Source organism: Dermacentor andersoni, chromosome 2, assembly GCF_023375885.2.
Source record: "Dermacentor andersoni chromosome 2, qqDerAnde1_hic_scaffold, whole genome shotgun sequence".
NCBI lineage: Eukaryota > Metazoa > Arthropoda > Arachnida > Ixodida > Ixodidae > Dermacentor > Dermacentor andersoni.
In genome coordinates, this window is record NC_092815.1 from 188509064 (window position 1) to 188536718 (window position 27655).

The 27655-nt window shown below is 47.9% G+C and overlaps 2 pseudogenes; both read right to left on the reverse strand.

The window, feature by feature from the left end:
- The window catches only part of LOC126540817 (deoxynucleoside triphosphate triphosphohydrolase SAMHD1-like), a 50088-nt pseudogene extending 23075 nt beyond the window's left edge, over nucleotides 1–27013 (reverse strand).
- On the reverse strand, nucleotides 15850–16023 carry LOC126541071 (U2 spliceosomal RNA; annotated as a pseudogene).
- Nucleotides 27014–27655: the final 642 nt, after the last annotated feature.

Consider the following 27655-nt stretch of genomic DNA (forward strand, 5'->3'; position numbering starts at 1 on the left):
ATCTATCTATCTATCTATCTATCTATCTATCTATCTATCTATCTATCTATCTATCTATCTATCTATCTATCTATCTATCTGTCTGTCTGTCTGTCTGTCTGTCTGTGTCTGTCTGTCTGTCTGTCTGTCTGTCTGTCTCTCAGTCCGTCTGTCTGTCTGTCTGTCCGTCCGTCCGTCCATCTGTCTGTCTGTCTGTCTGTCTGTCTGTCTGTCTGTCTGTCTGTCTGTCTGTCTGTCTGTATGCCTGTCTGTCCATCCGTCCGTCCGTCCGTCCGTCTGTCTGTCTGTCTGTCTGTCTGTCTGTCTGTCTGTCTGTCTGTCCGTCCGTCCGTCCATCTGTCTGTCTGTCTGTCTGTCTGTCTGTCTGTCTGTCTGTCTGTCTGTCTGTCTGTCTGTCTGTATGCCTGTCTGTCCATCCGTCCGTCCGTCTGTCTGTCTGTCTGTCTGTCTGTCTGTCTGTCCGTCCGTCCGTCCGTCCGTCCGTCCGTCCGTCCGTCCGTCCGTCCGTCCGTCTGTCTGTCTGTCTGTCTGTCTGTCTGTCCGTCTGTCCGTCCGTCCGTCCGTCCGTCCGTCCGTCCGTCCGTCTGTCCGTCTGTCCGTCTGTCCGTCTGTCTGTCTGTCTGTCTGTCTGTCTGTCTGTCTGTCTGTCTGTCTGTCTGTCTGTATGCCTGTCTGTCCATCCGTCTGTCTGTCTGTCTGTCTGTCTGTCTAACGTTTTTGCAAATAGTCGCTGCGGTATCCCGGTGGCTATGGCGTCGCGCTGATGAGCTAGAGGTCGTTGTTTCGATCCCGGTGGCGGTGGCCGCATCACGATGGGGGCAGAATGCAAAATGCTCGTGTACCGTGCATTGGGTGCACGTTAACTAACCCCATGCTGTCAAAATTAATCCGAAGCCCCTCCACTACGACGTGCCTCATAATCAGATCATGGTTTTGTCACGTAAAACTCCGTATTTTTTCTAAGCTCTCAGCTGTTTTCCTAATGATTCTAAGGTTTTTGCAAGTATTGAGCAGCCTATCGCGATAACATTCACCCCCGACTGTGCGCAACAGTAGCTCAAGAAAGAAGGGAGGAAGGAAAGGCAGGGAGGTTAGCCAGATTGAGTACAGTTTTAAGAATTATGGGGTTTTACGTGCCAAAACCACTTTCTGATTATGAGGCACGCGGTAGTGGAGCACTCCGAAAATTTCGACCACCTGGGGTTCTTTAACGTGCAGTTAAATCTAAGTACACGGGTGTTTTCGCATTTCGCCCCCATCGAAATGCGGCCGCCGTGGCTGGGAGTCCAGTTTGGTACCCTACACGTGGGGTGAGGGTAATCTATGGGTAACTTATATAAGCAGTATACTAAGCAGTATAAGTAGGATAAGTATAATAAGTAATATTATATAAGTTGTGTAAGGTATATAAGTAGTATATGTAATGCGGCGATAAAATAGTAGCCTTCCCGACACAAATTCTCGAGAACCTTGTCTGTGAGGCTCGTCGCTGTAGCTGAAATCCCATCACATGGCAACTACCATTACCCACACACGCGTCCTGCATTTGTGCATCCGCAAACTTTCAGTGCAGGCAAATTTTCGTTCTCGCTTCCTGCCACGGTAGACTGCTCTTGGCGCGGGGGACAATTTGCTTTCCGACAGGCCGTTTCAGCGGCGCGCGCTGCCATTCTGTCGGTTCTTGCCCTGCTGACGCACTTCACTCTGACGCATACGATACGCGCGGGACATAGAGTGGCAGTATGTGCGCGCAGTGGCGCCAATCTCCGACGAAAAAGCCGCTAGCTGTTAACCCAATTCTCAGCGTCCAGCGAGCGCGTACGAATGCGCTAATGCAGTCGTCGCTAACGGCCCCTTACAACCAACACGTCAAGTGTCCACGGCAGCGCCAACGTGCTACGAAAATTGTCCGGCATCCAGGAACCGCCCTAAGGAAAAACGGGGCTGACGAAGGTTTTTTTTCACGACCCTATATATGCTATACTGTCGAAGAGCTGAGAAGAAAAAAATGAATGTTGGAGTTCGAAAGCGGAAGAGCGCTCGTGAATGGCCAAAAGCGAACTGCAGTGCCGTTCGGAAAAAAAGAAAAATTCGTTTTCGGCGCGACACGCTTCGTCCACCGCCGATTCGATTGCGATAAACGCCGCCGTTCGGTTACTTAACGACACGGCCGTTTTAGCGTCTGCACACGGCAACGCTTCCTCCTGTCCACGGACCTTCTCTTCCTCATGGCTGTCTGGGAAGCCGTGCCCGAATCTGGTGGTCAGGACCGTATGTGCAGCCGAACGTAAGAGCAGGCTTAGCTTCCGAACGTCGAACGCCGTCGTTGCGTTGCTTGCGGGTAGTACCCGCATTGCGTGGGGAGGCACGCTTTCGTGTTACGCTGGAAAGTGCACAACTCATTTGTGAGTTTGTGTCCATCGAAGGAAACGATGTATAGTGCTGTGTGCGCGTGGATGAAAGTGATCAGAGCGTAGCTTCCGCTTTACAAGATGCCCAGTGCCATTGTACCCTGCGCCTCCCGCCTCCGTCCGCCTTTTAGTTTGACTCACTGCTTACGCCGAGTTGCAACGCTCAGACAGTGCAGTTCCTGGAAACTAACTTACGAAGGTGCTGCTATATTGAGAACGTCAATAAGAGCAGACATCCCAGTAGCACATCCATCTTCAGATGGCGTAGAATCGTTATGGGAGAAGCGATCTGCGAAGGTGCTCTTCGACGGTGCCAAAAGAGGGCGCAGACTAGAGCATTTTTGTATCCTCGTTCCTTTACCGATGTCCGTTGTCCGAATGCAAGGCATTCGTGCGCTGAAGCGCCATTGCGGGCAAACAAACAGGTGGCCCGACGTGGCGGGCTTCGCAGTCGGCACAAATAGACGCGCGTCCGATAAAATGTTGTCGGCAGCTTCCAGTGCATCTGCCGCCCGCGGGGTCATGTGGCGGTGCGGAGGCCGCGACGTAAGAAAGAGGTGTGTGAATGCGGTTAGATTCTGAAGTGGAGGAATGGTCTGCGCAGGGTAGTGAAAGGAAGTGCTAGTTTTACCAGTGAATTCTCCTAAAGATAATATATTACAAGGAACTCATTGTTGTAGAGTCATCCCCCCCCCCCCCCCTCCCCCAGTGCTCTCTCTTCTAAGAAAAAAAACAACGTGGAAAAGGATACGAAACTACGTGTATAACTTTACAACCAGTTCAAGAGACAGGCATTATAGCCGGCGCCATATTTAAGCGCCAGCATCTCCTTCTATCGTGTCGATAAAAAGAGAGAGAGAGGTGGCAGGATTCGACCTTGTATCTAAGGGTCGCCGATGATGCGTACGCGTGGCCGCGCCCATTCGGCGTAGCGGTGCACGAACATCACGCAGAAAGGCGATTACGTAAGCGTGCTCGCAGAAGCGAGTGCAGCTCTAAACATCCAAAGCGCCCGCGAGGAGGAAGAAGGCCACAGTGGGGATACGAGAGAACGAGCATTCGCGCACTCTGATGGTTTTGAGTCTCTTTGTGTGTGTACATACGCTATATCTTTCTGGATGCGGCGGCTCGTGGATTGCGAAACGTCGTGCGAACACGCGAGAAATTCCTCCCGCAGCGCACGTATCGCGGACGGCAGCGCGTGCGCTATTAAGTTCACCGAAGGATTACGTCATGCTTATGTAGCCGCGTGAAGAATGTGGCCACGCGTTGGTCGGTGGTCGCCCGACATACCGAACAAAACTGCGCGGCGAGTCAGGACTGACGATTTTCTCACTTGTAACTTCTTTCCAGTAAGAAAAAAAACACAGAAAGGCTGGGAGATCGCTGAGCTACCTGACGATCTCTCGCGGTGCACAATAAGGCACGCGTGCGCGGACGGGAACGTTCTCGCGGCAGACACCCAGATCTTTCCTGATCAAGGTCAGCACCGACATTGCGGTTCAGTGAACGTGGGCGGGTGCGCTTTTCACGTGGTATCTTATGCGCACGCAACGAGATTCACCGTTGGCAGCTAGCCGTCATTGACGCCGGAGAGTCTTGCACGCGCCCTTGGTGAGTATACATGCTAAGCGCTTCACGGTGCGATCTGTTTTGCTAAAGGGGTCTTGCTCTCATTAGCTCGGTCCGGCTATCGTACCTTCCCGGTAAACGTGTCAGACGAGAAGTCGCGCAAATACTAAGTTTATTGTGGAACGAGGACGCTCGGGCGAAATGTTTGCGTCGCATATTCTTCTCTGTCACGGTGCTCTGCGTCGTGTGAGGGACTTTTGATAATGCGAAGTCGGGCGCGTCTTTGTCGGCTGTGTTATGAGTGGCGTTGCCAAGTTTCTCGCCTCGGTGAGCAATAGCGGCTGTGTCGGAGCGACCCAGTTCTATTTTTGGGCGATATATTACGCTCTTCAGGACTCGCTTACTTGGGGCCTCTTCTGTGCGAAACTGTCGCACCGCGGGTGTGTCGGCAATGGAGGGCTCCCTACCAGCCGACGCGAAAGCGCGCGTAATTAACTCGCGGAAAGCAAAGTCTGGAGGCTATTTGGCCAGCTTAAGTTCAATCTGTAATTTCATCTGCGTGGCCTTGGCTGGTCCTTAGAAACAGCTTTCTCATTCATCATTGGAATGGCAGACACACCCACGTACGACTCGTGCATGCAGCTGTCAAGAGACAGCCTAACAAGTGCTGCGCCTCTTCATTTTTACGATGTCCAGCGCTACTTCATTCGGCTGTGATAAACAGGCTCGATTCCAGGCCATTTTGACATAAGAATGCTACGACCGAGGCCTCATGTGGTCGCAAGCTCAGCAAAAAACGCTGGCGTTTCTACGATTTACGAAATCGATCGGCCTTAGTGACGTTCTTTAAGCGTGATGACGTATACGCAAGACCCATGTGTGCGCACACCTAATGTTTCTTCTATCTCTACAGCGGAAAGATCGAACAGGGGGATAGGAATGATAAGGAAGCAAAGCCTGGGCATCTCCACTTCGTCACCTGGAGGTGCCCCCTCCAAAATACGATGGCTGCTAGTACTTCTCGAAAGTTGTGCTTGAGCGCAATCACCGGTGTTTAATCCAACCGACACGAGACAGAACAGCTGCAAGACTTACTACGCATAACATCGCGTCGGCTATCGTGCCAGGCCCAAGTCTTCTCTATTGTATGGAAGAGGGAGAAGCTTGTGATTGAAAACCAGATATAATTTGGATTGTGTATCTAACCGCTGACGTACTACTCTGCATATAGGGAGGGGAAGGGGACGAAGAAATTTCAGAGGAGGGCAGAGAGAGTAGCGAGGATTGATGAACATGCAAGTAAACCTGATGGTGCTTACCGGCTGGACGATGGCGAAAATTTTACGCCTTTCTTAAGCGTGAAGGGAGTTTTGGCTAACGCTTTCCGAGCGGTTCGTTATTTTCTCGCTGTGTGTGTGTGATGAATTACGCGATTGCTCAAACGCTGTTATCTATGCAACTACTTGTGTAGTCGGGAATTATTGCTCCTGCATGTTCTTGTCCACAGACAGCTCGGGTTTCATTAAACGACATACTAGTTTTCGTGCACACATACAAATGTTCCTTCCTGGTTTATTCTTTGTCTCTTCATGTATGTGCGCCCCGCCCTCTCCCCAATCATGTGTCTTCAATTTGCGGCCTCTGTATTGTAGAAATTCTTTTTTTCGATGACTTTATTTTGCGTACTTGTGCTTCCAATTACGCCGTACTTACTTGCCAGTTTTCTTCACCCCTTCCTCCATACCGTGTTCGTGCTTTTAATGTACAGATATTTGTGCACTGGGCTGTCCATTTCTTACACACTTGTCCATTCAAGCCAGCTTACGACAGTAGGGGTCGCAAAATATTTTCTTATGTTTAGGCCTTGTTTTTGTTCACAAAAGTGTTCATGCAAAAATGCTAAATACATTGCAAAAAAAAAAAAGAACAGATAAATTCTCGAACTTACAATTGATGCATGTTAAAGAAGCCCAGGTGGTTGAAAAGTCCCTCAGTACAGCGTGCCTAATAATTGGATCTTCGTTTTGACGCAGAAAACCCTAGAATTTAATTTTTGAATGTACTTGAACGGACTTTCCATATCATTAGAATGCAATGGAATCATTTTATATTGATAAACTATTAACTAGTCCTGAGGAGACGCTCTACAAACTATGACATCACGAGCGGGTTGTACAGAAATGTTCGTGTTATGTTCTTGCGCACTTCTTGGCGTACCAAGACTTAGTTCACGGTATCATTAGTATTTCTCTCATTCCATGTGTGTCCTTTCACAATAAGGCTTAAATTTTCAATTTAGAGTCCCTTTAAAGACGCGCGCTTTGCTTCCAAAAGCAGATATAAATACGTCCAAGTCATGAATTTCTTGTGCGAGAAGTTACTGAAAACCTCAGCTTAATTCAAGTCTAGTTTTGGATTAAGGCGACTGTGTGCCTGGTGGCTCAGTTTTTACACGCCTGCGGTCAGTTGTTTCTACGCTGCGCATGGAATTATTTCGCCGGTTGTTCAGACCCAGTGATCTAAGTTACTCCTTGTCGTAAGTCAAGAAAGTTCTGAAGTTTGAATGAACAGCATGAGAATATCTGTGTGAGCCCAGCCACACTGACTTATCAAGTCGCTGCATAGTCACGCACAATGTCGGTGTCACATATACAGACATACATCAGACAGTGTGCTGCGCCACACAACAACTAGTTGTCACAAAATCATGTCGGTTCTAAAACGCAGTGGTGTCTTCATAGTCGCTCGCGCAATGTTCGTGTAGGCCAGTGAAGCAAACTGGAGAGATTCTATGGTGAACCTCCTTCCATTCCTTTGGTTTTATCAGTCGCTTTGAAATGGTGTTAGTAGCATATTGGTGAGGGCTAGTTGGCTCGTCTGTTTCATCGATTTGATGTTCTAGGTAGTCAAGTTGCACCACATTATGACGGGGGGAGAAGACTGAACCACAAACCCAGCATTTTACCGCTTCTTTGTTTCACCCCATACTGGTGAGTGCTGAGAAAATTTCAGCGCCATATGCCTGATATAGGTGCATCGGAAAGCGTAATTTCTACTAAGATTCCGTTATTTTCTAATATTATGGTGAAAACTAAAATGTGCGCATGCAACTCTGATTGCGGCAGATGAGCTTTTAAGGAAATCATCATGTCGACATAACTTCAGCCGGAGACTTGACAACATTTAACTGGTAAGTACACATGCTCAGTGTCGCACTTGCGTCACCATGGTTTTATGCAAGTGCTGTTCAATAGTGCATTCTCAAATGTTCTATATAAGGGAAGAGATCATAACTGAAGTTTAGTCGAACGATTTTTCGCTCGCTGTACGGGTCTTTATCGTCGTCACCGGCGAACTGTGCACCATAACTGAACAGGTAAATAAACAAGAAAAGTAAGAAATAAGAAGGCTCTCTTTGCTCATATGCATTTTGGACATCTAGGTTAAGTAACTTCTAATAGTAGTTTGCTACACATTGGATTTTTATCGCAGTCGTAAACAGCCTTCACTCCATCCATAAATCTCGAAATATACGTAGAGTATGTTTCTGCATTGTCAGCGACGAATTTAAATTAAAACACTGGGTCATGACGCATGGGAAACGCGTGATATGACACGTCAATGAAATATAGTATCATTTAGGGTCACCAAATTGTGCCGTTCTTTTGCCAAGTCCGTTGCTCGGCTCACACAATGGGACAATACCGCGTGCTCTCATCGGCACTTGGCAGCGCGAAGGTGAGAGCGCTTACCTCTTCCAGGACTCTTCATAACACGCGGCAGAGAGCGATCACTTTAAGTCCGTATCGCCGCTTCAGCGCGCTGTGGGACAGCAACAAGCAGTCGCGTCCACTGCCCTACACCTACGGGATCAAGACCGCGTGAACGGGAAGAGCGGGCCAGTGGATGACAGTGACCCAGACCGGAGTCGATCAGCTCGGATGGTCCCTCGCGACAACAACACACGCCAGTTCGACACAGAGGCGTGACGTGGCACTCTTCACCTATTTCGTGCCGGGCCGAGGACAATGGCTCGCGTCTTGTGATGCGCCCAGCGTACGGGCGAGCCATATACACACGGTCGTACGGAACCGCCCTAATGAACGCGGCCGCCATACTGAGCAGACCTCGTGCGTCAGCGAACTTGACATCTCACCTGAGCCGGACAACAACGGGGCATGACCTCACCTCTGCTCCTCGCCGCTGTCTTTCTATCGTCGCTGCACGAAACTTCCGCGTCGATCGATAATTGGACAGCGCACCTCACTGACCTCGTTGAATGTCGGGGCCATGCGCTCTGGAGCTATATCTCGTTCGTGTATCGGCAGGGTGCCATCGGCTTCGTCCTGCATATTTAGCGAGTGTTGTGGCGATGATAACCACTGTTGGACTCGGCGTTCGCAAAAAGCTCCCGTAGATTACACCTGCACGTAAGTGTACTCCACCGGTACACTGACTGAACTCGCGCCCTTCGTGACAAATTCACACTCACAACTGTTGAATGAATGCGACGAGTGCACTCGTGAGTATGCCGTTCTATGCACCTATATAGGTGGCTTCGTCGCTCCTTTCGACCAAATGCGCCAGAACCTACTCTGTCGAAATGTTTGTGTGAAAAAAAGAGAAAAAGTATGGTAATTGTAAGATTTATTTTCTTGTCTATTGTGATTTCTGTTAGCTTGTTTTGTCGTGATTTCACCAAAATATACGTTTTTGTATTTTTCTGTAACTGTAGAGATTGCAATTGAATAGATTTATTCCATTAAGGTAGTACCGGCTTTACTGGAGCTCTCACGCAGTGCGAATTATTTCAGGCTCAAGTTCTTTCACTCTCGGAAAAACGCCTTTATGTAGTACGTACTGAGCAACAGAAAGCTCTATCGGGAATCGTTCATGTCGCTCAAGTCGTGCATCGGAGGCTCCTTATCGGCTCAACCTTGTGTGCACGTGACCCCCTAGGCAGAGGCACTTCTGTGACGTGGACAAGGAGAAAAAGTCCCAAGAAGGAGCTCGTGAGAGGTTAGCCATTGTAAACGCGTATATTAAGATAATATATCAGGATACATAACTGCCTGGCACGTCGACCACATAACAAGTAAAAAGTGGACGGAGTGTCTGTTTATTTCCTCTTCATTCATAATTTCTAAGCAAATTTCTATTTTGTTTATAGTTGAAATAGAGTAGCCGGAAACTCCAGTTGGGTCACAGCTGACCCAATGACTACCAGGATAGATGTCGTCAGTAACATTTGACGCTTCTGTTCTAACTGTATGTATATTCTAATTACTCCTGTGCACGGCAAGCGCCTTGTTCGGAACGGCAAATATCACATGCCTCTTCCGCAAAGGCAAAACTAAGCTAACCGCATGCAGCGTATGAGCGACACGCTCCATTATCGGCTTTTGTACCCGTCACACTGTACACGCCATCTCTACACTCAATAACACAGTGATGATTTCTGAATGTATTCAGGCGCTTGTCCACCTGGTACGACGGGCCAGGTATGCGTTGACTTTTCAAGGTGAAGGCGTTTCACGACTCTCCTCGAATTTCGAGGACAGAACCGCGGAGTTAACCGCGAAAAATGGAATGCCGTAACTTGGATTTCTCGCTCTTTCCGCCAGGGTAGCCGCACTTATCCTCTAACAGCCTTTAGGTAAACGCTTTTGTTTATGTGCGAGATGACGGAAACGACAGTTTACGTCATTATGCATATAGCTCCCATGAGTAAATATTTGGACACGCAGGCTCTACAAACAGTAGAATCTAACCATGAAAGAGCGGTAACAATACCGAATATCGCCACGAAAGAAAGAGAAAAGAAAAATTCGCAGATCCAACGCACATATTACAATCTGCGTGAAGGCTAGCTCTAGTTAAGCAGTGTGTATTAAATCCTATACAACCAACGGCAATGCTTGCAATTATGTTTACTTTCAGCCTTTGCGCCGTGCAGGAAATGGAAATGTAAAAGAACCAGAAGTGACACGCGCGTACACACAACAGCGTTCACCGGACGTTCAAAAGCTGTCTCAGAGCGGGATAAAACAGATGCGGACAAAGAGACCCAGAGAGAATAAGCTCTAACGCCGTGGTTGTTGTATGCATACGTGTGCAGAATGATGCCGGTGAGTATCACGCGACCGGCTCTGGTGCGCGGGCTGGATGTTTTCACACAAGCATTTTGCACCGGCTGGTTTATAATGCGGGCACACGTAAGCGACATAACGCATAACGTGTTTGTTATCTCCACCAAATGTAACTTCGGTTTAATGTAGTAGAGTTCCATGTCATCATCATCATCATCAGCCTGGTTATGCTCACTGCAGGGCAAAGGCCTCTCCCATACTTCTCCAACTACCCCGGTCATGTACTAATTGTGGCCATGTTGTCCCTGCAGACTTCTTAATCTCATCCGCCCACCTAACTTTCTGCCGCCCTCTGCTACGCTTTCCTTCCCTCGGAATCCATTCCGTAACTCTTAATGACCATCGGTTATCTTCCCTCCTCATTACGTGTCCTGCCCATGCCCATTTCTTTTTCTTGATTTCAAGTAAGATATAATTAACTAGCGTTTGTTCCCTCACCCAATCTGCTCTTTTCTTATCCCTTAACGTTATACCAATCATTCTCCTTTCCATAGCTCGTTGCGTCGTCCTCAATTTAAGTAGAACCCTTTTCGTAAGCCTCCAGGTTTCTGCCCCGTACGTGAGTACTGGTAAGACACAACTGTTATAAACTTTTCTCTTGAGGGATAATGGCAACCTGCTGTTCATGATCTGAGAATGCCTGCCAAACGCGCCCCAGCCCATTGTTATTCTTCTGATTATTTCAGTCTCATGATGCGGATCCGCGGTCACTACCTGCCCTAAGTAGATCTATTCCCTTACCACTTCCAGTGCCTCGCTGCCTATCGTAAACCGCTGTTCTCTTCCCGGGACTGTTAAACATTACTTTAGTTTTCTGCAGAATAATTTTCAGACCCACCCTTCTGCTTTGCCTCTCCAGGTCAGTGATCATGCATTGCAATTGGTCCCCTGAGTTACTAAGCAAGGCAATATCATCAGCGAATCGCAAGTTACTAAGGTATTCTCCATTAACTCTTATCGCCAATTCTTCCCAATCCAGGTCTCTGAATACCTCCTGTAAACACGCTGTGAATAGCATCGGAGAGATCGTATCTCCCTGCCTGACGCCTTTCTTTATTGGGATTTTGTTGCTTTCTTTAGGGAGGACTACGGTGGCTGTGGAGCCGCTATAGATATCTTTCAGTATTTTTACATACGGCTCGTCTACACCCTGATTACGCAATGCCTCCATGACTGCTGAGGTTTCGACTGCATCAAACGCTTTCTCGTAATCAATGAAAGCTATATATAAAGGTTGGTTATATTCCGCACATCTTTCTATCACCTGATTGATAGTGTGAATATGGTCTATTGTTGAGTAGCCTTTACGGAATCCTGCCTGGTCCTTTGGTTGAGTTCCATGTGGACACTGGGAAACATAGCTTAAAATAGTCATGAAGAGCTTTCGAGCACATGGCAAATGAATTTTTCACAAAGGCTCTGTTTCATCCACGCACATTTAACTTCGCGCAAAATATGCCACAGCGTTCTCTCATTTTCGCTCATATTGATCAAGGCGGCATTTGTAGTTATGCTAGGACACACTCCCAAGGTTCCGGAGCCCTTGCATACGTAATTTATTGCATAGGCCGCAACTGACCCGCATTCTTAGAACTTCGCCTATGTGTTATCCATAATGTGCCTTTTATTTTCGCCAAATATAATCAAGGTATCCTGTTTATAGGGCACCGGAGAAACCAACTGCGAACGTCGTATAACATATGAAAGTATAAAAAAGCGAGTATCCGGAAATTATTTGCCAGGCTTTTACTCAAGCACAGAACGTGAAAATTTCGCCACAGATTATTTTTAGCACGCAACACATTACCACCGAATTTGAACTTGACGTTTTGGTTTAATATTCTGGGAAACATTGCCGGGAGTCTGGCAGGACGGGAGTGTCACATTCTAGAACACTTCAACAAGTAATTTTATACAAAGGCTATATTTAACAAACACAGTTTAAAATTTATCGTACGCCAATCACAACACGATTTCTACTTCAACGAAATATAAACAACATACGTAGTATGCCTTCTCGAAGAGACCAGTAAAACCAACTACACACCTCGTGTTACTTATAAACATTTGGAGAAAACAAGTATTCGGTAATCTAAAAAAAGAAAAAATTCTGGGGTTTTATGTGCCAAAACTACAATCTCATGATGAGGCACACCGTGCCTTGGATCACCTCGACGACGAAGAGAAGCGGGGAAACTTAGTAAACGTTTGCTGTAACGCCACGGACCAGGCCAATAACGAGAATTTCGTAATATTTATTTAACATCGAATTGGCGCTCGAAGATCAAAATTTGTACTTTGTCATCCCTAAGATTTCCCAGGCTTTCTCAAGACAAACTTTGTGAGTGATCGAATTTCTTCAGAAAACCGTGAAAACGGGCATGTAACATTGTTGAGCTCCTCTAGTCTCACTAACGATTTCATTGCAAATGCAAGTTTATCGTAGAAACAAATACGTTCAATACCGGTATGCGACGAAGCCGAAGTGATTCATGGCTACGATTAGAGGCTAACGAGCAGAAAGACACGAGTCTCGTTTGCTTTACCAAGCTGTAGTGGCCCGTGTTTTTCTTTAGATCTGCTCTCATGCACTTCCCTGGCCACAATACGGCTCTATAGACTATCTGCTTTACTTAAACACAACGTAAAGCGACAACAACCGCCCCTATTCTGGCGACCCGATAAAAACAATGAAGCGAATGCATTCATATTTGATAAGGACTGCCGGAACGGGTATAGCTGGCCATATTGCGGAGCCAACGATACCGTCCAGTTCACTGCGCCGCGGCAATCGGCCATAGAGCGTGTCGTTGCTCTTAGCTTCGAGTAACGGCTGAAACGTGACACCCAAGGATCCCGTTGCCTGTCAGTGCGAGACAGCTTTCTCGCGGCGACGTGGGCGGCGTCAGTCATGCGACGGTCAAGCGTACGCCAGCGCTGTCTTCCCCTGGACCATTACGATCGAAACGCCGACAGAAAGGAAGGCATGCACCGTTGCATTTTGCTCTTTCGCCGCTACGGTAGTCGCTGCGCGAAGCCTACCGACCCGGAAGCTTACTGTACGCGTATAGAACTGTTTTCTCGACAGGGGAAGTTAACAATGTGACGTGTTTAAACACGTGATGGCCACGTAGCACGATCCGTGAGTCAGCGGGGAAAGAGAAGCGCACGTATCTCCCATTCTGTTAGACCTGGCCGGTGCATTTTGTTGCCGGTCAAGAGAGAACAGCAAAGAAAGATGCAAGGAGAAGGCTTTGTGCTAGTTATTGAATCAGGAGGGAAACGCAGTACATTTTCGAATTGGTCGATCCTGACGGACCGGTTATGCCTGTTGCGCTGCGGCTGTTTCGTTGTCTAGAGTCCATGCCGGCGCCAAGCATGAGACAGAGCACGGTTGACCGAGGCCATACTCACTGAGCCTGTTACGATGCCGGGTGAATAATGCTGCGGGCAATGTAGATTATCACTGCGCAACACGTAAATATTGGAAGCCGGACTGTCGTTTCGCGATGTGTTTTGGCCAGGTATGGCAGCAATTTAGTCTGAGATAATTTATCTTTTCGGCTCCTCGTATATTACGCTAACCCACATCTGCTCTGGCCCACCTACTGGCAGGGAAATCTCCCAATAAAAGTTTTTTATCTCTGTCTCCCGTTGCAGCAAGGGGTGTCACTGACATTTCCAATCGAGACGGCTTTACCGTGTTCAAGATGAACGGTGTAATATTTTGCTACTGAACGCGTGGTGAGGGACGTTTCATTACTCCTTATATCGACAACACCGTTCAGGAAAACGGAATTTCAAACAAGCAGCACTTTGAATCTTCAATGGTATTGTGATAGGCATGTTAAATAAATGTACTAAAAAGTATTGGTATTGGGACTGCATCACATGAATGAAAACCCCTTGTCCGTTTGGCAGTCCAAGAAATATGTTTTTTTTTCTTTTATGGAGGTAGCACTTTTCAGAAGTGTGGTGATGCAGGTGACCTTCTCTTATGAAAATAATTGTTATCCTGCTTCTCGGTAGCTTTCCTGCTCAATTAAACATACTTTTACGCCATGTGGTTAAAATGAAATATAAAAGTGGGAGCACGAGTGTGTTACTCTGCCCCTTGACATGCGCAGTATTACGCCGAATCAAAGAACTTGAATTCATACGTTGCCTTAGAGACCATAGTACGAAGCATAACCATAAAATCCTATAGAAAGAAAGTCGCATATGTAAAAACAAAAATAGCTTTGCCATCATGCTCATTGGACTCTACCTAACGTGATTTAGGGCGCCCGGACTTACGATAAGATTGCAAAGACCACTCAGGGCTCCTTGCAGCCTAGCAAACCCAACGAGCAAGGATATTTGTGACTGAGGCGTCTTACACGGCTTTCTAGAGCCCAATGACTATGCATTTGGGTACAATGAACTGCGAGATTGGATCTTTAGAGCCTATTCACTGCTATTTTCGTTGATTGCCCCATCTATAGTCATCTCTTCCACGTACACTGAAAAACAAGGAAACGTGACAACTATGGGAAGTGCATTTCGGATGCACGAAGGGCCAAGAGGGGCTGACGGTTACTTGCGGAGATGGCTTTTACCTCAACAACCTGAGCAGTCATTCCACTTCCCGACAAAAACGGGTCCAACGTTATTTTGTTGCTTTCTTGCTTTCACTAAAGAAGAAAGCATAAAGCAAGTTTACTAGAAGTACAAGTGAGGACATAAATAAGAGAGAAAAGAGGCGCTATCTTTCGCTCTTTACATCCCGGGGAAGTTCCGGCCAGTGGCTAAAAACATGCGTGTGCCGAAGGCACTAAACTTGAAAAACAAGAAGAAAATACAGAAACAGGGAAAAGAAACCGCTTCACTTCGCGACGCAGTGGTAGTGTGGAAAAAAAAAAAGCGAGAGCGCTCGTAAAGTAAGCCTAAACGCGCATTTATATTTAGCACGTCACCGTCTCTCTTTGCCCGAGCGATTGGAGACACGCTCGTATGTCCGCACAGCGGCGCGTGTGCTGCGAGACGCAGACACCCCTAGCTTGCGGTCGCTCTCCATTTTTATACGTCGTGTGCTTCCTTATGTCCGCGACTGTGCGCTGCCACTTCATTTTAATGGATAATTGGATGTATACGTGACAATGGCGCGTCTGTACCAGCTTCTCGCCATCCATAATTGCTCAAAAACTCGATCGCACTCCTGTTTTACAGCGAAGCCGCATATAGGGGCATTTCCGTCGTCCGCGAACAACCCGCGAAAGCGCTCGTGCCACTGCTCATGCGTTCGTCGTCGTCGTCTCCTTCCACAGCTGGCTCCGTTGCCGCTCATTGCTTAAGGGGGTATGAGCCATTCGTTGGCAAAAGCAAACTATCATAATCATAACAATAATCGTCAGCATCATCATCAATAACAACGACTATCATCATCAGAAATGGCTCGAGCATCGTCGTCTTACACCTGGCTCCGTTGCCGCTCATCATTCCAGTGTAGAATTTCATTTCTCTTCTGCTGAAGTATGGGGAGGCCACGTTTTTCTTTCTATCTTCTTTTTTTTTTTTTTTTTACAGCGAAGCCGTATATGGCTAGGTTCTGGAAAAACAACTGCGTCCGTCTATCGAGCCGTGTAGATCGAGAATTTTCCCATACGTGGGCCTATCCCGAAGATATTGCAAAACCTGGCCGATCCACGAGGAGGTGAAGTAGGTTTGAAGCACTCCCCCACACGTGGGCTGATTCCAAAGATAGTGCAATACTGGGCCGACCCTCGGTGGAGGTGAAGCCGGCTTTGAGCACTCCGCCAACTTGCGAAAACTTGTTGAATATGTTAGGTCCAAACACAACCCGCACCAAATATTAAGCTGATAAGAACAGATACTACACTTTGATCCGCGTCGGCCGCACCGCCCCGCCCTCTCTTTGTCGGCGTTCCAAGCGCTTGCGTATCTGCTCTCCTTCCGCTCTCCCGAGGTGGCGGTCACGTGAGCGTGCTGCCCGCGAGGACCGCGAGGCGGAAAGAAATGCGAACCGTCCATGTGGCCCCGATCCCGCAAACTTGAAACGTTTCACAGGAGCAACGCCCAGGTTTCAGAGGGGGTTTGTAGTCAACCACTTTTGTGTGACCTTTGCTCTGTGTGACCGCTTGTGGCTTTCGAGTGACCTCACAACCGTTACTGCACTACAGGACGTCGACCAACGCACGGTCGTCTTGGCTACAGTGAAGCAGTGTGCGCGCTTGGAATACGCTGAAGTGCGTGTCTGTTCCACGTGCAGTGATTTGTTAAGTAAAAGGTGTCGTGTGGCGTTTTGCAACAATACATTGGTATGTATACCTGCCGGTGCCTCAGCGACTAGTCGCACCTCGCCTCCAATTTATGTGCATACGATGCTTGACGCCCGGCAATCGACAGTTCGCATTAAGGAGTCTACACACACAGCTTCGCTGGTCATCTTTCTTCACAGAGTGGAAAGGCACTGAATTTTTTTTATTTACGGTGGTATGAACCTTTGCTTAAGGGAGTATGAGCCATTCATTGTCTTACGTTACGGACGCAGTTAATAACAGAATGTGTGTGCGTACTTATCGTCACAATCACCGCCGATCAGGACAATAATTATGTTCGTACCTTTGTTCAAAATTCTATGTCACCTCAACGACGTGTGTTAAAGAGCTTCGCTGGTCTACCACATTCACAGAGTGGAGTGGCTCGCGACTTTTTTTGTTTCACCTTTTACGTTCTCTTCCGCCCGTGCCTTGCGCTAAGCGACTCTGGTGGAAGTAATCAGAAAGAATGGAGACGATACGTGTATTTGGAGAAGACGGCTGGAGGTGTGGTTTGTTTCGGTGGCGTGGGCCGATAGAATACGACTTGTAGCACGATGAGTTTTCACGTCAAGTGGTCACGTAATTGGAGAAATTCATGTAACGTTTTACCTGAACATATTTATTTTTTTAGTATGCGGCATCTTATTGGACGTTGTGAGTAGAACCTAATTTAGCCAACGCAATTATCTATCTATCTATCTATCTATCTATCTATCTATCTATCTATCTATCTATCTATCTATCTATCTATCTATCTATCTATCTATCTATCTATCTATCTATCTATCTATCTATCTATCTATCTATCTATCTATCTATCTATCTATCTATCTATCTATCTATTAGCACTGTTTGCCTTCTCCAGGCGTTTTGAGCCTATCTGTCTAACTACTTACGCCTACCCAGTGGCCCAAGTAGTCTACCAGCTTGGGTTACCGGCATGTGCTCATGGTCGTGATGCCGCCCTGGTCGTTCTATCGTCGTCATTTCAGCTTTGCTATCTGACTGCTAATGCCGCCGTCTACTCGCCATCGTCGTCATACAGTCGTCATGCATTTGTTGTAATACCACCGTCATGGTCGTTCGGTCGTTTTCACTCCACCTCCGTCATGCAACACTCGTAATGCCATCGTCTTCACACCATCGTCGTCATGCAGGCTTTGTGATACAGTCGTCATAACGCCATTGCCATCATTCACTCATTTTCATCCCATTGATCTCATACCTTTGTCGTGTCATTGCTGTCATTGCGTCGTCGTCATGCAGCCGTCACTCTAACTTCCTCATCTGACTCTCGTCATGCGGTCTTCGTCACGCAATCGTCGTCACACAGCCGTCGTCATACCATATTAGTCACGCTGTCATTATACCATCGTCATCACTTCAGTAACATCATCCTATTGTCCTTATGCTGTCGTCGTCATACTGCCTTCGTCGTTCCATCGGCGTCAATCCTTCTTCGTCAATCCTTCTTCGTCATTCGATCGTAGTCATGCTGTCGTCGTTCGATCGTGATTATGGCGCTGCTGTCATGCCACCACCACCATCGCGTCGTAGCCAGTCGTTATCTTACATTCGTTGTTATACCGTCGTCTTCGCACTGCCGCCCTCACGCCAGCTTCGTCATCCGACTCTCGTCATGTCGCCATCGTCACGCCGTTGTCGTCATACAGGCTTCGTGAACAGTTGTCGTCACGTCATTTCATCGTACACCGGTCGTCATCCCGTCGTCCCCATACCATTGCCATGCCATCGTTGTCATTTCGTCGTCGTTGTCGCACTGTCGTCTTTATGCCAACGCGGTTGTTTCATCCTCATCATTTTGACTTCGCCATCCGGCTCTCGTCACGCCATCGTCTCGCATAGTTGTCATCCGATTTTCCTCATATCGCCTTTGTCGATTCATCGATGTCATATCTTCTTCGTAATTATATTGTAATCATGCTGTCGCCCTGGTTCCTAATTATATGCAGTCCTGGTTAACCTCACTGTCTTTCATTTACCCTGTTTATGTCTCTTTTCACTCCATAACGAACGAACGAACGAACGAACGAACGAACGAACGAACGAACGAACGAACGAACGAACGAACGAACGAACGAACGAACGAACGAACGAACGAACGAACGAACGAACGAACGAACGAACGAACGAACGAACGAACGAACGAACGAACGAACGAACGAACGAACGAACGAACGAACGAACGAACGAACGAACGAACGAACGAACGAACGAACGAACGAACGAACGAACGAACGAACGAACGAACGAACGAACGAACGAACGAACGAACGAACGAACGAACGAACGAACGAACGAACGAACGAACGAACGAACGAACGAACGAACGAACGAACGAACGAACGAACGAACGAACGAACGAACGAACGAACGAACGAACGAACGAACGAACGAACGAACGAACGAACGAACGAACGAACGAACGAACGAACGAACGAACGAACGAACGAACGAACGAACGAACGAACGAACGAACGAACGAACGAACGAACGAACGAACGAACGAACGAACGAACGAACGAACGAACGAACGAACGAACGAACGAACGAACGAACGAACGAACGAACGAACGAACGAACGAACGAACGAACGAACGAACGAACGAACGAACGAACGAACGAACGAACGAACGAACGAACGAACGAACGAACGAACGAACGAACGAACGAACGAACGAACGAACGAACGAACGAACGAACGAACGAACGAACGAACGAACGAACGAACGAACGAACGAACGAACGAACGAACGAACGAACGAACGAACGAACGAACGAACGAACGAACGAACGAACGAACGAACGAACGAACGAACGAACGAACGAACGAACGAACGAACGAACGAACGAACGAACGAACGAACGAACGAACGAACGAACGAACGAACGAACGAACGAACGAACGAACGAACGAACGAACGAACGAACGAACGAACGAACGAACGAACGAACGAACGAACGAACGAACGAACGAACGAACGAACGAACGAACGAACGAACGAACGAACGAACGAACGAACGAACGAACGAACGAACGAACGAACGAACGAACGAACGAACGAACGAACGAACGAACGAACGAACGAACGAACGAACGAACGAACGAACGAACGAACGAACGAACGAACGAACGAACGAACGAACGAACGAACGAACGAACGAACGAACGAACGAACGAACGAACGAACGAACGAACGAACGAACGAACGAACGAACGAACGAACGAACGAACGAACGAACGAACGAACGAACGAACGAACGAACGAACGAACGAACGAACGAACGAACGAACGAACGAACGAACGAACGAACGAACGAACGAACGAACGAACGAACGAACGAACGAACGAACGAACGAACGAACGAACGAACGAACGAACGAACGAACGAACGAACGAACGAACGAACGAACGAACGAACGAACGAACGAACGAACGAACGAACGAACGAACGAACGAACGAACGAACGAACGAACGAACGAACGAACGAACGAACGAACGAACGAACGAACGAACGAACGAACGAACGAACGAACGAACGAACGAACGAACGAACGAACGAACGAACGAACGAACGAACGAACGAACGAACGAACGAACGAACGAACGAACGAACGAACGAACGAACGAACGAACGAACGAACGAACGAACGAACGAACGAACGAACGAACGAACGAACGAACGAACGAACGAACGAACGAACGAACGAACGAACGAACGAACGAACGAACGAACGAACGAACGAACGAACGAACGAACGAACGAACGAACGAACGAACGAACGAACGAACGAACGAACGAACGAACGAACGAACGAACGAACGAACGAACGAACGAACGAACGAACGAACGAACGAACGAATCTAAGTAACAGTGTATAAGAACGGTAATTAAGCGGCTGCAATTGTGTTTGGCAACAGAGAAAATGTCTTTCATAAGTGTGCCCTGCATTGTAGACGTGTTGTAGTGCTGGGGCTGTGGATTACATAATACACAGGATCTTCGAGTCCATCTTTGACCTGATCGAAATCAGGCCATTCCGAGATTGGCGGCTAGAAGGGCGGACCTGCACGGATGTTATACGTGTTGCTGCACACCGCACGTTGCCACGAGATCTTGAAAGGACGTTGGCTCTAGAAATACGAGGAGACAGCAGCCACAAGTGGAACAACACAAATAAAAAAGAAATAAGAAAAGTGCTGACGCACATGCAAAAGTCAAAGGCAGGTTTGAGAAGGCACCGCTTCCAAACACACATTTTCAGCTCCGCGCTCACGGAACGAGAATCGGTTTCCGAGTACAATGCGCCAAACAGCGTCGCGAGGATTCCTGCGCACAATCACACACACACACACACACACACACAAAATAAATAAAAAACACTGTCACGCTCGTCAAAATACTGACCGTGCACCTTGCTCACTCCGGAACCAGTGCGCCGCTTTTCGGAGCACGCTCGATTGAGGCACGAAAAAAGACCGACCTCGCGTGTGTACTAAAGTGTGTGACCCGCGGTGAGGGTAAGCAAAGAAAAATACGCGAAGTATACAGGCGACCGCAGGAAAAGGTCCCTTTGGCCACGCAAGCAGCACCAACATACCAACACAGCGAGCTTGATGAGGTTGCAAGAAAGCCGCGTTCCAGAAGAAACTCTTTTTCATAGCTGGATCCAAGGCGAAGTAGCTTGCGGTTCTTCCGAAAGTACAAAGCACCATTTTAACAAACCGGAACAGGGATGCGACACTTGGAAGGTTTATGCGTGCGTTGCTGAGCCATACGAACTTTTCGTGCATTAGACGCGGATCGAAAGGGGTGCAACAGCACATCCACTTGCCACGCATAAAATTTTCCTATGAAAGAAACATTATAAACTTTTGGAAGGAAGGCGATTGAAGCCGATTCTTGTGAAAGAAGTCACAGTATTACAGGCTTTAGACTTGAGAGCTGGAGATTCTTCATGGCCAACCGTTGCATCGTGTTTGCATGCGCGAGGCTCTATTTTCATTAGGGTATATTGAAACGGAGTTTGCTGTTTATTGCGCAAGATTTCGCGGTCCCGTTATCGATCCTGATATGAAAGACAGGTATAGAAGTCAAACGTATAGCGTCAGGACGCTCAGTATGCTTGAACCATCATGGGTAGGATTATGTCTCACAAGCGCATCAATGCACGACCGACTTCTGCCTTGGAAGCACACACGACCTGGCAGCGAGCAACCGCACTGTAATGCTACCGAGAGAGAGAGAGAGAGAATCTCTTTAACATAATGTTCATATCTTTACCCGCACGCATTCATATGAGCTGACAACCTACTGCGCGTAGAGGGGATTAAAGCAGCTACAGAAGACCACACAAGTGACCTATGCGTTCAGTTCAGGTTTACTATGGAGGCTAGTCGCGAAACAATGGAACACTGAGGTTTATTGTAGTTAACCACATTAAACATCAATTGGAAGCTTCACTCATCTTTGTGTCTTCATCTGTTGTTATACTTTTTCGCGCTACCAGTTCCTACAGAAAGCATGACGTACCAGCTAGACCGATCCGCTACTCTTTCAGTTCGAGCTATTGAGCAAGGCCTCCGAGATAGCAAGTGGACCTCGGGCCTTCTGAAGATCTCGGAGGCACTCGGGAAGAGCCCGTGGCCGGGCGCCGAGGCCACGTCCGCGTTCACACGCCGCGCCCAGTCGGATGTGCTCCCGTTCACGGCCGGCTCTGCGCCTACGCCGGTCCGGAGACGACCGCGTGAGAGATTCTTATCGGGCGCACGACTCGCTTACAAAATGAACGAGGCGAATCGGCGGCCGCGGTATAGAAGCAAGAAGACAAACAGGGCCCCTCAGCGCAGCCGCTGTGCTCGCGTTCCTTGGAGCAGATGGAGTGTGCGCGAGCGTCGCGGGCAATTTCGCTCCGGGGAGGGAAGTACTTCCGCGTCGGCTGCAGATGCGATGCGGCCGTATGCGTTTACAGTATCAGGTTCGCGTCGGTGCGGGCATCCCACGAAATTGGAGATGGTGAAAATCGTCTCGCTCATTCGTTGGCACGATTAAGGCGATAACTGAAGCGACGCCGAGTCTGCTCTCATTCACGCAATTGACGGCTACCTGTTGCGGACACGTGAGGCACGCTGAGCTCCCGCCAATTATTACTCGATGCTGGAGCAACGGCTGACTTCTGATACGAGTTGCGCGAATAGTGTTGTTCCAAATGAGACGGAGGGGTGAATCATTTCAAACATTTTCCGATCGAGTGAAGTTCCTAAACCAGAATGTTTGTATTGTTGGGGATTACTTTACGCTACGCAATGATACATATTTATTGAAGCAATCCATGACTGGATTTGTCTAAGCAAGAAAATAAAAAGAGTGCTTGAGTACTCCTGGTCTGTATTTTTGCATAAAAACCGGTAAACCCACTTGGCGACGGGACAAGCATGGTGCAGCTTACAATACAATAATGTTGGCATTGAAAGGCGCTCTAGAAAATTGTAATGTGACGAAAAAAACAAGAGTTAAACCCTTTCAAGAAGTTGAAATTTGTATTTTTTCTTGAGTTTGCTGAAATTAGCAAACACCTAACAGTCATACACACAAAAGAAATGCTGTAAGAGTACTGGCTGAGGTAGTTCTCCATTTCATTTTTTTTTAGAACTTTCAAGCACGATTCGAAGTTACAGATATTTTCTAATTATTCGGCCTTGCTTTTGACGCCGGTGTCATTAACGAACAGAAAGTTTTCTACACAGCAAACGCACGTCTCAAGCTGCAGTGTGATATATGGAAAAGAATATTATCCGAATTTTTACGCGATCCAAACAAGTTGGAATCTGCGGAGTGGTCATTCAACAAAATAGCAACACTAGTAAAAAATACCATCGCCATTAACTCTATGGAAGAGTCAAGTTGGATAGGCGTTCACCACAGGAGAAAGCCGCTACTACAATAAAGAAATAAACGATTCCCATCGAAATGTATTGAAACTGAGAATGAGCAATTCGCTTAATTTGAATATCTAAGCAGGAAAATTTGCTCGAAGTAGCCGAGGACTAGAACTGTTTCTCTTTCAAGCAGAAAGCGTGCGGAATTACACAAACCTGTTTCAAGTAGTTGACGTTTTGCCTTTGAAAGACAGCGGCGCAGGTGTATGGGCAAGATTAGCCAACAACAACGAATGGTGCAGTATGAGTAAAAAAATTCTTGTCAAAATTTCATTCCAGCAAAACATTTTTTCTGCAAGCGTGACATTTCTAGTTCAAATCACGTTCGACAAAAGTTTGCACACCGTACGCCTTAAGGAACGTCAGGTGGTCAAAACTGACCCGTAGTCCTCCCACCAGAGTGTGCATCATAATCACATTTTGGGTATGGCAGCTGAAACCCCAGAATTTAGTTCAATTTGCTAATTTAATAGCGTATCTGTATTGTAATTTTGTGTTTTCTGGCATCCGATTTTCAAACAGCAAGAAAATCAGCACTAACACCGACACTGCCTGAGCGCGGTCAGTCTGATGGGTTACAAGCGCATTATAAGCGCACGCCAAACACGAAGGCAGACGGAGTGGCAAACAGTTATTCTCGTCTCTACCGGCGTCCGTTCTGAAACAGAAAGAAAGCGCCGAGACAAAGGTAAAGAAGAAACAAACAACAGCGAAGGGCGAGACACCCGGGCGGATTCACAAAGAGGCCTTCGGCAACGACTTGCCTTCCTTGTCCTGATTACATAGCAAAGCGGCTGTTCAACAAAAGACATTGCGGAAGCCTTGCTTCATCCGGTGCGCCCCTTCTCTATCGCCCGGCTGTGTACGTAAATACGGCAGTGCGAGGGATACACGGATGGCCGCGTGCAGAGGCGGTGGTTGCAGCGCGGGTGTGCCTTGTCGAATGCGTCTCCTTTGCTGTTTCGCTTCCAGCCTGATGTGCGGTGCCATTGTGTGGCGGCGCTTTGCGTCTAGCCTCATCTGGAACGGGCACCGATTACGCGGGCACTCGACGCATGCGGCTTGTGGTATTACAGTATGTCTTGCCAAACGATACGGCTGCAGGAGGAGAGGGACGTCTGCGAAGCTGGTCGGTGTGTACGTTTCGAGCGGCAATCGGACGTCGTTATCATGCTCGAAGGAATCGTTGAAAGTTGGTGCGAATGAATACGTAACTATACAAGAGTTTGCTTACTGCGCATTCCACTGGCAGAACAGGAGCGGAGGCAAAGAGCGGAGAGGAGCAGAGCAGCAGCGCAGCGAGAGTGGGACTGCTTGCTCCCCCATGCGCTCCGAGAGCAGGTGCCAGGGCAGAGGTGTATCATGTGACCAGTTTGTTTACCTTCACGCGGTAAATATCTCGCTAACTTCGCTTCTCAGTCGCCATTCCTGCCGCACAATCAACGAAAACGGCGGAAACACAAGTAAAATAAAGCGATATGACGTGTTAGCGTCAAGTGACTTCCTTCGCACTCCGCTTTCCGCGTGGTATCAGCTCAAACTGCTCGGGAGTGCTCTCGATGGGGCCAAACTGCTCCTGTTCTGCCATTAGATCATAGCACCAGTGTTCCTGTCCGTCCACTGGAAGGCAGCTACTCTTGAAAGAGCACTTTGGGGAGGCTTTTGAGTGCTCCTGTTCGCCCAATGAAATGCCCCATTAGTACAAATATGGTCCAGCTTCTTCCGACGGGCAACACCCGCAGATTATTTTGTTTTCTTTTTTTATTTCATGAGATGTAGTCTGCGAGGAGACCGAGACAAAAGACGAACAATGCTTACGAAGGCTCGGCTCCTTGAACACAAATACACAACAATGTAGCACTTAACCCTTGGGGTAGACAGGCTACGCACGCTGGAAAAGAAGGAAACTAAGAACATTACTTGACAAAATTGACAACTGCTCCGTTTTAACTCTGAAGTATTAACAAAAAATGTGAGAGCAAGATTAAGAATATCGAAATTACACTTGACACATATTACGGAACTAAAACATAATAATAATAAACACAAAGAGGTAAATTGAATTCCTGTGTATTCGTACATACATATTTGTTGCAATACACTCAGTAGTACACAAGCGAAATCGGTGTACATAAATAGGAGCACGCTATTATGCGGGAAGCACTGGACTGGTCACGAGTACGGCAATATGATTGTGACATTCGAATGTAGAGAAAAAGCGCGTATGATGGCGTAAAAATATTTTTGTCTAGCTATGATCGCACACAACACAGCGAACTGATAAATTACCCGCGAACAGTCGTTAATGTGGATTCCGAATTTTGTCTATGCTCACATTACCGGTCCATGCTTGTGTTGCTCGTGTAATCCTGCATGTTGTTTCACATTCGTGATCCACAGACTTGCTCTGTTAAGATTTCGTCATTATGTCGTAGACTTCAGACAGTGTTGTGACTTTTATTATGTTTTTTGTAGTTGTTTGTGTTGTTGTTGTTCCTGCATATATGATGTTCCACCGTTCCACCGAATGGCCTGTGTGGGCGAGAAAATCTTCAATCAAAGATTTTCTGGCACCTGGAAGGGGCACGTCGTGCATTGTTTGCCAGAAACGTATCGGGCGATCTCCGCAGTTGAAGATATTGTGCTCTTTTTCGTCGGTCAACTGAAGTGCTTCGCATATCATGGCCTCGATGAAGCCAGCGAAGTGGGGGTGGTAGACGCTTTTGTGCAGTCGGCTGCGGGTGCGAAACATCTCTTACACGTTTTCCACCTCCTTGTCGCGGAAGGCGGTGTGTGCCGCGCCGTCTTCGGCAAACACGACCCGAGCGCTGCTTACGAGCCGCTCGCACAGAAAGCCGCACGCCACGCCGACAGCGTGGCAGTCCTGTAAGTAGCAGTCCCATTTGTCCACGTCAAGACCGGAGTCGGGGACGTTGACTACATAAAAGAAGAACCCGCGGGAAGGGCATGATTGATCGATGTTACCCAAGATGAGATGCTGGACTAATTTCAGGTGACGGTTGTTCAGCCCCTGCCCGTAGTGGAGTTCCCACGCATGGAAGAGTTCTGCGAGACTATTGGCCGAGACGCAGTGCTCGAGGAGTTTAAATGACATGGTCTCGTGGCTCCAAGCCGGCACCAGATCTCTGCTCAAAGCTCCTTTGCGGTTTAGCCGCTCCTAGTCGTACGAAAACAGCCCGCGACCCAGGTCGTTACAGAGGGCCGCTATTTCCAAGCACAGGAATTCTTTGTCGGTGACATTCGGCTCGGGTTGGCGTTCTCGTGTTCGGGAGCCCAGAAGCGTCGCCAGATGCGCCGTTCGAAGGCTGTGGTCGAAGCGGGTGGGCGATGCGTCTGGGTACACGTAGCTAACTCTTCCCAGCTGTCGAATGTGGCAGTGTCGTTGGAACTCGGGGGTGTCCAAGATGGTGACTGAGACCGGCTGAAGAGAGATCTCTCCGTGCACAGGGTCCCAGAAGAGCTCGCGAAATGGCAGAGCCTGCAGAAGCTGCTTTCGTGCACAGATGTCTTCGGCAAGCAAAGCCTTCGTTGTGGCGACGACTCTCAGGTTCCTCCGTGCTCTCACCTCTCTGCCCATGACGGCTCCGTCAGGCTACCATCGGCCAGCCGAAGTGGCTTTAAGGACAGAGCCTAGAAGAATGTTATCTGTCGATACGAAAGGGTGTCATGTTCCGGCTGTCGTTCTGTTGCGGCCTTCGCGTGGCTCCTTGACATTGTAAAAGTACAGGTGGCATATTCTCCTCACGTTTGAGCGGCTGTCCAGAGAAATTTTCTTTAGCTTTTGTGTTGGTGCTGTCGTTATGATGACATGCGGCTCTGTCTCGGTTTTTCTAATCACCGCGGAGTGTTTTGGAAAATAAAGCGCACAGAGAGTGGCTGCGAGCCTGGATTGACGCAAGCTATACGGCATCGAACGCGAGCTGCTTCCGCTCCGAAACTCCAATGCTCCGAAACTTTGAAATCGAAACATTGCAGTACCACGGAGCAACTCCGCACGACGGAATAGTCGGGGCTGTGAACTTTCGTCGCTGTGAAGCCCCTTCTCTACACCGAGAGACTGCTTGTAGACTATTTTGTGGTCGCCTCAAGTTTAGGCCAATGTACGAAGTGCCACTTATAAATGGTCACTTATTTACTTCTGTAAAGTTCTAAATTCTTCTAAGCCGAGGCTGCAAACGCGTCTTGTCATTTTGGGAAACTTACGCGAAACGTATATTTA